Here is an 11,581-nt window from a genome sequence, read left to right as displayed (position 1 = left end):
TTTGATTTTGAGAAACGTAAAAGATAAATGTATAAAAAATACTCTAGCAAACACCCATAGATGGAGGTACTATTATTTCATAGTGACCCCAGTCTAAAAAATAAGCAGTACAGATAGTGCTTAAGCTAACACCCATGATTAGAGTCACATGAATCAGATATCTTACCAGCATTAAGCTTTACTAATAAGGTCAAAGATGCAGATCGTAGAGATATTCTCAGACAAAGCTGAGGTCCTGGAAATCTCACTTGACACTGCAGGCCCTTCCTTCCTGCATGGGCAACATACTCTCTGTTACTGATCTCGAGAGATAGCAGTGAATGGTCCTGAAGAGAGATCTTAGCTCCCTGCCTAGGAATTGAACGTGGGTAGTCTGGATGAAAACCAGGACTCCTAGCCACCAGATCATCAGGGCGTTAGAGGCCAGAAGCAGCGGCCCTGACTCTTTCCCCCATTTGAAAGCGAGAATGCTTCAAAAGAGGCAAAAACTGTGAAAACAGGTACAAAGTTTATTATAAGAGACACAGCATAGCATGTGAGAGAACGTTCAGAGAAACAATTTATTTATTTAAGACTGAAGCTGGAAAGCCAGGTGGCCCAACTGTAAAGGATCTGCCTGCCAATGCAGGAGACACAAGAGAGATGTGGGTTCGATCCATGAGCCAGGAAGATCCCCTGTAGTAGGAAATGGCAACCCACTCCAGTATTCTTTGAAAAATCCCACGCTCAGAGGAGCCTGGAGGGCTACAGCTCATGGGGTTGCAAAGAGTTGGAGGGAAATGAGCACACACACAGGCAGAGATACAGACCCAGAGAGAAAGGGTATGGGCCTCCTCTCTCATGACACATGCAGTAGTGAAGTGGTTGAAATCAACTATATAGGACAGTTCTTCCAGGTCTTTGTTTACCTTTGGCCAGTTTTCTCGTTTCTTTTTTCACACTTGACTGGTCCTAGGACCCTCTCCAAGATGGGTGCACAACTCTTTGTTAAGATGGATCCCACCATGTAGGACTGTGGGTGCATGTCCACTCATTATGGGGTAGCAGCCCCTCCCTTTTTGACCTCCAAGGAGTCTTCCTGTGCATGTGCAGACAGGGAAGTTCTCCTTGACCTCAAGAGTGGTCATCTTATCTCTTTACTTCTGCAGAGCTCAGCTTCTGCCATTAGCTTTGTCCTTGGACAAAAATTCAATTTTACTCCATTTGACAAATAGCAGCTATCCAGTCTTAGGGCCCATCAGTTTTCTACCTTAATACAAGCTGAATTGTGTCTCTTTAAAATTCATATATTTAAGTTCTAACCCCAGTACTGTGACTGTATTTGGAGACAGAGCCTGTAGAGGTAATTAAGACAAAAAAGAGGTCATATGTGTGGGACCTAATCCAATAGGACTGGTGTCCTTATAAGAAAAGATTAGGAAAACAAGGACCAAGGGACGACCGTGTGAAGACACAGCAGAAGGCAGCCGTCTGCAAGCCAAGAAGAGAAGCTTCAAAAGAAAGCCTTCCCGTTGACCCATGATCTTGGACTTTTAGCTGTCAAAACTGTGAGAAAATAAATTTCTATTGTTTAAGCCACCCAGTCTGTTATTTTTTTCTGGAATTCCTTGCAAATTAATATATTCTCAGATCCATGGTTACAGATGAGGATCTAATGAGGTCGCTACTGAGGTTCTCAGGTCACCAAACAGACTATTTTCTATTCCAGAAAGTTACTTAGCCATGGAACCATGTTTCTTAAATTCTGGGTTTATTTAACATAATCAAAGGAAATCCAACCAGTCCATCCTAAAGGAGACCAGTCCTGGATGTTCACTGGAAGGACTGATGCTAAAGCCGAAACTCCAATACTTTGGCCACCTCATGCGAAGAGTTGACTCATTGGAAAAGAGCCTGATGCTGGGAGAGATTGGGGGCAGGAGGAGAAGGGGACAACAAAGGATGAGATGGCTGGATGGCATCACTGACTCGATGCACATGAGTTTGGGTGAACTCTGGGAGTTGGTGATGAACAGGGAAGCCTGGCGTGCTGCGATTTATGGGGTAACAAAGAGTCGGACATGACTGAGAAACTGAACTGAACTGAACTGAATCAATCTTGTGGCCAGGAATAACCATTAAGTCTATTCAATAAGTAAATTCTCTCAAGCCTGGTGTGTTGCAGTTCGTGAGGTCACAAAGAGTTGAACAGGACTTAACACCTGAACAACCAACTTCCTCTTAGCAAGTATGATTAATTTCTTTACCTACAGTCCAGTGGAGTCACGTGCCCTTTTGTTTGGCCCCCCAGGGCTTCCCTGTACTAAACAGAGTGAATCGATCAAAAGTCAGCTACTTTCAACTCTTTCCAAAGCTTAAGTCTCCTTTAATGCTCACCTGCAGCTACCTAGCATTGCTCCTATTCACCTCACTGTTCAAGGCACAAGCACTCCCATGATTTTGACATATGGTCCACATATGAATGCTATAGCTATATTATTTATATACAATAATTATGGTTTTAATTTTCACAAACAATGTTACATTGCACCCACTTTTCTGAATTTACTTTTGCACTCCATATTGTGTTAACTGGTCTCCCCATTTCTATTCTTTCCTATTAGATCAACAGAGATTCTTGGCTTGAATACAAAAGAATTCACTGGAAGTCTATGAAGTAAAACTCACGTAAGTGTGTGAGAAAGCTGAATTCAGGCAATTGACAGGACTCAGGCTGCTGGAATCATGTTCAAGGTCAAGTGTGGAAGACTGATTAGGATAGAAATCTGCATAGTTTCCACACACCTCTGCCCATCTCTGAGGGATTCACATGAACCTGAGTCTGAGTCAGAAGGATAGAGGTACTAAATTGAAGGGTCTCCCACTGACACGTAGGATGGGATCATTAAAATTAAAACCATGACTGTGGTGGGTTGTGTTGACTGAAAAAAAAAAAAAAAGCACAATGTGAGAGACGCGAGTTAAACTTTATTTGGGGGCAAAATGAGGACTGCAGCCTGGGAGACAGCACCTCAGATAGCTCTGATAGACTGCTCCAAAGAAGTAGTCTGGGAAGGTCAACATGTAAGATTTTGGTGAAGGGGTAGTTCAGTGAAGTTAAGCACTTACATTACAAAAGTTTTCTGCTAGTCATAAGGACCTGATGACCTAGATATGAAGAAATGCAGAGACTGGGATTATGAAATCAGTCCCTGTAAATATTTGGCTGTTTAAAGACATCTTCCTCTAGCCTCCTTGGAACACAGAGTGTCTCCTTTTCCACCCTGAATTCACCTCAGGGGATGTTGAAAGTTGCCAGCTGCAGCAGCACACAGCTCGATATCCTCGGGACACATGGCAAATGCCCTTGTTGTTGTTGTTCAGTCAGTCAGCCAGCTCAGTCGCTCAGTTGTGTCTGACTTTCCGTGACGCAGTGGACCACAGCACGCCAGGCCTCCCTGTCCATCAGCAACTCCCAGAGTCTACTCAAACTCATCTCCATTTTGTCAGTGGTGCCATCCAACCATCTCGTCCTCTGCCATCCCCTTCTCCTCCTGCCTTCAATCTTTCCCAGCTTCAGGGTCTTTTCAAATGAGTCAGCTCTTTGCATCAAATGGCCAAAGTATTGGAGTTTCAGTTTCAACATCAATCCTTCCAGTGAATACTCAGGACTGATCTCCTTTAGGATGGACTGGTTGGATCTCCTTGCAGTCCAAGGGACTCTCAAGAGTCTTCTCCAACACCACAGTTCAAAAGCATCAATTCTTCAGCTCTCAGCTTTCATTATAGTCCAACTTTCACATCCATACATGACTACTGGAAAAACCATAACCTTGACGAGATGGACCTTTGTTGGCAAAGTAATGTCTCTGCTTTTCAATATGCTGTCTAGGTTGGTCATAACTTTCCTTCCAAGTAAGTAAGTGTCTTTTAATTGCATGGCTGCAGTCACCATCTGCAGTGATTTTGGAGCCCCAAGATCAGCCACTGTTTCCACTGTTTCCCCATCTACTTCCCATGAAGTGATGGGACCAGATGCCATGATCTTAGTTTTCCAAATGTTGAGCTTTAAGCCAACTTTTTCACTTTCCTCTTTCACTTTCATCAAGAGGCTTTTTAGTTCCTCTTCACTTTCTGCCATAAGGGTGGTGTCATTTGCATATCTGAGGTTATTGATATGTCTCCTGGCAATCTTGATTCCAGCTTGTGCTTCTTCCAGCCCAGGGTTTCTTATGATGTACTCTGCATATAAGTTAAATAAGCAGGGTGACAATATACAGCCTTGACGTACTCCTTTTCCTATTTGGAACCAGTCTGTTGTTCCATGTCCACTTCTAACTGTTGCTTCCTGACCTGCATATAGGTTTCTCAAGAGGCAGGTCAGGTGGTCTGGTATTCCCATCTCTTTCAGAATTTTCCACAGTTTCTTGTGATCCACACAGTCAAAGGCTTTGGAATAGTCAATAAAGCAGAAGAAGATGTTTTTCTGGAACTCTCTTGCTTTTTTGATGATCCAGCAGATGTTGGCAATCTGATCTCTGGTTCCTCTGCCTTTTCTAAAACCAGCTTGAACATCTGGAAGTTTACGGTTCACGTGTTGTTGAAGCCTGGCTTGGAGAATTTTGAGCATTACTTTACTAGCGTGCTAGATGAGTGCAATTGTGTAGCAGTTTGAGCATTCTTTGGCATTATCTTTCTTTGGGATTGGAATGAAAACTGCCCTTTTCCAGTCCTGTGGCCACTGCTGAGTTTTCCAAATTTTCTGGCATATTGAGTGCAGCACTTTCACAGCATCATCTTTTAGGATTTGAAATAGCTCAACTGGAATTCCAACACCTGCACTAGCTTTGTTCATAGTGATGCTTCCTAAGGCCCACTTGACTTCACATTCCAGGATGTCTGGCTCTAGGTGAGTGATCACACTGTTGTGATTATCTGGGTCATGAAGATCTTTTTTTGTACAGTTCTTCTGTGTATTCTTGCCACCTCTTCTTAATATCTTTTGCTTCTGTTAGGTCCACACCATTTCTGTCCTTTATCAAGCCCATCTTTGCATGAAATGTTCCCTTGGTATCTCTAATTTTCTTGAAGAGATCTCTAGATTTTCCCATTCTATTGTTTTCCTCTATTTCTTTGCACTGATCACTGAGGAAAACTGTATCTCTCCTTGCTATTTTTTGGAACTCTGCCTTCAAATGGGTATATCTTTCCTTTTCTCCTTTGCTTTTTGCTTCTCTTGTTTTCACAGCTATTTGTAAGGCCTCCTCAGACAGCCATTTTGCTCTTTTGCATTTCTTTTTCTTGGGGAGGGTCTTGATCCCTGTCTCTTGTACAATGTCACGAACCTCAGTCCATAGTTCATCAGGTACTCTGTCTATCAGATATAGTTCCTTAAATCTATTTCTCACTTCCACTGTACAATCATAAGGGATTTGATTTAGGTCATATCTGAATGGTCTATTGGTTTTCCCTACTTTCTTCAATTTAAATCTGAATTTGGCAATAAAGAGTTCATGGTCTGAGCCACAATCAGCTCCCAGTCTTGTTTTTGCTGACTGTATAGAACTTCTCCATCTTTGGCTGCAAAGAATGTAATCAATCTGATTTCAGTGTTGGCCATCTGGTGATGTCTATGTGTAGAGTCTTCTCTTGTGTTGTTGGAAGAGGGTGTTTGCTATGACCAGTGCGTTCTCTCGGCAAAACTCTATGAACCTTTGCCCTGCTGCATTCTGTACTCCATGGCCAAATTTGCCTGTTACTCCTACTTTTGCATTCCACTCCCCTCTAATGAAAAGGGCATCTTTTTCAGATGTTAGTTCTAAAAGATCTTGTAGGTCTTCATAGAACATTCAACTTCAGCTTCTTCAGCATTACTGGTTGGGGCATAGACTCGGATTACTGTGATATTGAATGGTTTGCCTTGGAAATGAACAGAGATCATTCTGTTGTTTTTCAGATTGCATCCAAGTACTGCATTTCAGACTGTTTTGTTGACTATTTTGGCTACTCCATTTCTTCTAAGGGATTCTTGCCCACAGTAGTAGATATAATGGTCATCTGAGTTAAATTCACCCATTCCAGTCCATTTTAGTTCGCTGATTCCTAAAATGTTGATGTTCACTCTTGCCATCTCCTGTTTGACCACTTCCAATTTGCCTTGATTCATGGACCTAACATTCCAGGTTCCTATGCAATATTGCCCTTTACAGCATCGGACCTTGCTTCTATCACCAGCCACATCCACAACTGGGTGTTGTTTTTGCTTTGGCTCTGTCTCTTCTTTCTTTCTGGAATTATTTCTCCACTGATCTCCAGTAGCATATTGGGCACCTACTGACCTGGGGAGTTCATCTTTCAGTGTCCTATCTTTTTGCCTTTTCATACTGTTCATGGGGTTCTCAAGGCAGAAGTGGTTTGCCATTCCCTTTTCCAATGAACCATGTTTTGTTAGAACTCACCACTAAGACCCGTCGGTCTTGGGTGGCCCTACACAGCTTGGCTTAGTTTCATTGAATTAGACAAGGCTGTGGTTCATGTGATTAGACTGGTTAGTTTCTGTGATTGTGGTTTCAGTTGGGAGACCTTGGGGATACCTAATTCTAGCCTGGGGGTCCCAGGAGGTGGACTTGCCTAAACCTGCCTAGCGATCTGGTCCCTGGGAGGTTGTCACGCCTCAGTCTGCTCTGGGATCCACCAGCTCAGGGTCCTAGGAGGTTGACCTGCCTTGACCTACCTAGGGATCTGGTCCCTGGGAGGTTATCACGCCTCGACCTGCCCAGGGACCCAATTCTCCGGAGGCTGACATGCCTTGACCTACCTGGGGATTCAATCTCCAGGAAGCTGTCATGCCTCAACCTGCCTGGGGAATCTGCACTCTGACCCAGGGACTCCTGACTGTCAAGTTGCAACAGTACTGGGTAGGATAAGCTTAAGAAAGACTCACCCTTAAGGAAGTCCACCCATGGAAATAGAAGGAAGCCTATTACTTGTGGGACTGTGCCCTATCTCAGCAATAACTCAGTAGCCCAACAAGAACCTCACTGACTTTCTCAAAAGCCTAAAAGCGGCCCTCCAAAAGTTTATCAATCTGGACTTCGACTCTTATGAGGGACAGGTGATTTTAATGGACAAATTCCTGTCCCAACGTGCATCACACACCTGAATAAAGTTACAACAGCTATAGCAGCAGGGCCCTGCTCCATCTTTAGATGAGATGGTCCAGACAGCCGCCAATACCTCTTATAACAGAGAACAGGAGAGGGAGGCCAAGGCCCAGGAAACAGAGAGAAGGAAAGAGACAATGCAAGCTCAGATGCTGGCCGCCCTCCAAGGATTTGCCTCCTATGGCAAATCCCGAGTCCTTGAGGGATAAGGCATGAGGCAAATGCCTAATCTGTAGACAGGCCAGACAATGGGCCAAAGAGTGTCCAAACTGTGACAAGTCTCCTAAAATGGCTTGCTACAAATGTCATCAAATGGGACATTGGGCAGCACTTTGCCTTTGGGAGCCAAGAGCCTCAAGGTCAAGCATCAAGCCTACCCTCATGATGGTTCAACAGGACTGAAGTGGCCCACTATAGCCAGCCCACCTGTCACAGATAACCATCAAGGGGCTGGAGCCAAGGGTGCAACTGGATGTGGCAGGTAGGTCTGAGAATTTCTTGACTGACACAGGCTGCTACTTACTCTATCTTGACCTCCTGCTCCTTCTCCTCTCAAACCTGTACCATTTTGGGTGCTACAGGAAAAACAATTACAAAAACACTCACCTGAGCACTTTGTTGCTGGGGTGGACAAATATTTTCCCACCAGTTTCTGGTGGTCCCTGAGTGTCCTACTCGCTTATTGGGAAGAGACCTCTCCCTGCCTTCGAAATCTTGCAGCTATTGCAGTCCTGATAGAAGATGTTTTAAAACTCTCCCTTGAGGGCAAACTATTTTTACTAGCCACCAAGTGAAACAACTCCTGAATCAGAGAGGCCATTTATGGATGTCTGTTCAAAGGATCCTCAGATATCAAGTAGTGCTGATGGAAAATCCAGGCCTCACTATATCCCCTTGTGAGGTTCTTAACCCAGCTACCTTCCTACCTACCCCCGAGGGCTCTCTCCCCTTTCACTCTTGCCTAGAAACCTTGGGCCACTGGACAAAACCCTGAGAGGGATTGTCAGAAGATCCTCTGACCAATCCTGAGGAAATCTGGTACACTGATGGAAGCAGCTTTGTCTTGGATGGAAAAAGAAGAGCTGGATATACAATAGTCTCCAATTTTGAGACCATAGAGGCTAAACATTTGCTACCAGGTACTTCAGCCCAACTGGCTGAGCTCATAGCCCTGACTTGAGCTTTAGAGCTGGGAAAAGGAAAAGAAGTAGCCATTTACACTGACTCCAAATCTGCCTTTCTGGTGCTACATGCACATGTTGCTATTTGGAAAGAAAGAGGCCACTTGACCACCCAAGGGTCCCCGATCAAGTATGGTGATCAAATCCTTAGACTCCTGGAGACAGTCCATCTGCCTGCTGAGGTTTCAGTCTCCCACTGTAAAGGACAGCATAAAGAGAGCATGGAAGTGGCATGAGGGAACCAAGCAGCTGATCAGGCAGCTAAGAGAGCAGCATTACAGAACAATGACCTAATAAGCATTGCCACCTTAGTTCCACAGACTAATTTGCCAGAAACTCCTTCATATACTGAAGGCGAGATTCTTAAAGCTAAGAGTGAGGGCTTTCAAGAGGATCATATGGGGTGGTTCCAAAAGGAGGGACTCCTTTTTCTGCCTGGGGCCGTCTAGTGGAAAGTTGGTTAATTCTTTACATGTCACCACTCATTTAGAGGAGAAGGCCCTCCGAAGATTACTAGAAAGGTCTTTCAAAGGAACAGGCCTCCAAACAACTACAAGGCAAGAAGTCTCCTCTTCTCCTACTTGCCAATCAAACAACCCCCAAGGAGCTCAAAAACTCCAGCTGGCCCAGCCCATCCAACAGTGTGGGACCTACCCAGGAGAGGACTGGCAGATGGGCTTCACCCAGATGCCAGTTTCTCAAGGGTATGAATACCTCCTAGTCATGATATGTACATTCACAGGATGTATGGAAGGTTTTCCCACTGGACTGAGAAGGCTGAGGAGGTGGTAAAAATATTGCTCCATGAAATCATTCTGAGATTTGGTCTGCCCGGGTCATTACAAAGTGAGAGTGGGACATCATTACTTGTAAGGTCACCCAAGGGGCCTCTAAAACATTGGCATTACTTCTTGCCTCCATTGTGCCTGGAGGCCTCAGTCTTCAGGAAAAGTAGAAAGAACCAACCAATTCTTAAAATCAGCAATAAAAACGATAACCCAGGAGACCTCCTTCAGATGGAAGGAGGCTTTACCAATAGCTCTCCTCTGCACCCATATTGCCCCTAAGGAACAGGTTGGTCTTAGTCCTTATGAGATGCTATATGGGAGACCTTTTGTTTATGTCAATGACCTCTTCCTAGATCCAGAGGCTCAGACCCTCCAGTCTTATACCATGGCCACTGGGCAATTCCAACAAGATATATGCTTGTGGGGTGTCAACCAGGACCCAAAAGATTCTAAAGAGCCACTATGCTCCAGGGACTCAAGTTCTAATTAAAGTCTGGAAAGATGGGTCCCCAAAGGCTCAACTCCAGCCCACACAGAAGGGCCCCTACCCTTTAGTATTTTCTATCCCCACAGAAGTCAAGGTACCAGGACAAGACTCCTGGATTCACTACTCATGAGTCAAGCCATGGAAGAAAACATAACAGCACACTCAATATACCTGTGAGCCCCTGGGAGCTCTCAGATACCTATTCAAGACTACAAATGAGTGCCATTCTAATGAACACCCCCAAAATTAAGTTTCCAGGGATAAGATATCTTAGGATAGCTCTAAAGAGCCAACACAGCTTGGCAGGTGTTGTACTCCAAAATAGAGAGGAGACAGATCTGATCCCTGAACAAGGAGGGACTTGAGCCATCTTGAATGAGACGTCCTGTTTCTGGGTAAATACACCCAGCTAAATTAAAGAAAGTCTCGTGGTCCTCAAGGAAAACATTCAGATCCTACAGGATCTCAAAGAATGAGCTGGAGAGTTCTCGGGGTGGCTACAATCTCACTTTGGGAAATCCTTCTCCTGACGAGGGGGAATTTGGTTGTGGCTAATGCCCCTACTAATCCCTGTTATCACCATATTGATGCTGCTTATGATTGCTCCATGTATTATCAACTGTCTAACCCATTTTGTCTCTGCCCAGGTCAACAAGCTACAACATGCAGTGACAGTTCAATAAGGATATATAAAACTACAGCCGACCACAGAAAATATCACTCACCCTTAGATGAACACTACTATAAAGACTCTGAGGCTTGAGACTAGCAAGAGGGGGAGGCCCAAAGCCCCTCACCATCCCAGCTCAGCAGGAAGTACCCAGAGAGACCTTGATGCCCCTATTCGAAAGAATTGGGCCTCCCATCTCTAGAGGGGGGAATGTTATATAATTAGAATAGGAGAAAGGAATCCAAAATGGCAGTGGCTAAAAGACAAAAAAAGGAAGAAACCCACGAAACTGGAACAAAGTAAAATCTGAGGACCTGAGTGAGAACCTCAGGTGAAACAAACAGCCCTCCTGGCTAGCCTAATTTACAGAGGGCAGGCTCAAGGAGAGGAGAAAAAACATAAAAAGAGGAACCAAAATTGAGCCCCTCTCTTCTTTTGGGTTGGCCTGCCCTCATGCCTCATGGATGTATTTTCCTTTGCTTGCCAAATAAATCTGAGCTGTAACCAAGCTGTAACACTAGTCTACCATTTCAAATCTTTGCTGCAGTGAGACAGAATCGAGAAATTACACACTCCCCAGATAAAACCATCAGATCAGATCAGATCAGATCAGTCACTCAGTCATGTCTGACTCTTTGTGACCCCATGAATCCCAGCACGCCAGGCCTCCCTATCCATCACCAACTCCCAGAGTTCACTGAGACTCACGTCCATCGAGTCAGTGATGCCATCCAGCCATCTCATCCTCTGTCGTCCCCTTCTCCTCCTGCCCCCAATCCCTCCCAGCATCAGAGTCTTTTCCAATGAGTCAACTCTTCGCATGAGGTGGCCAAAGTACTGGAGTCTCAGCTTTAGCATCATTCCTTCCAAAGAAATCCCAGGGCTGATCTCCTTTAGGATGGAGTGGTTGGATCTCCTTGCAGTCCAAGGGACTCTAAAGAGTCTTCTCCAACACCACAGTTCAAAAGCATCAATTCTTCGGCGCTCAGCCTTCTTCACAGTCCAACTCTCACATCCATACATGACCACAGGAAAAACCATAGCCTTGACTAGATGGACCTTTGTTGGCAAAGTAATGTCTCTGCTTTTGAATATGCTATCTAGGTTGGTCATAACTTTCCTTCCAAGGAGTAAGCGTCTTTTAATTTCATGGCTGCAGTCACCATCCGCAGTGATTTTGGAGCCCAAAAAATTAAAGTCTGACACTGTTTCCACTGTTTCCCCATCTATTTCCCATGAAGTGATGGGACCGAATGCTATACTGACTTATAATTACATGATTATTCAACTTAATTAAAAACATTCTAAAATAG

This window comes from Bos indicus x Bos taurus, chromosome 20 (assembly GCF_003369695.1).
Source record: "Bos indicus x Bos taurus breed Angus x Brahman F1 hybrid chromosome 20, Bos_hybrid_MaternalHap_v2.0, whole genome shotgun sequence".
Taxonomy (NCBI): Eukaryota; Metazoa; Chordata; class Mammalia; order Artiodactyla; family Bovidae; genus Bos; species Bos indicus x Bos taurus.
The sequence above is the reverse complement of the archived record's forward strand: the minus strand, read 5'-3'. Positions refer to the sequence as shown.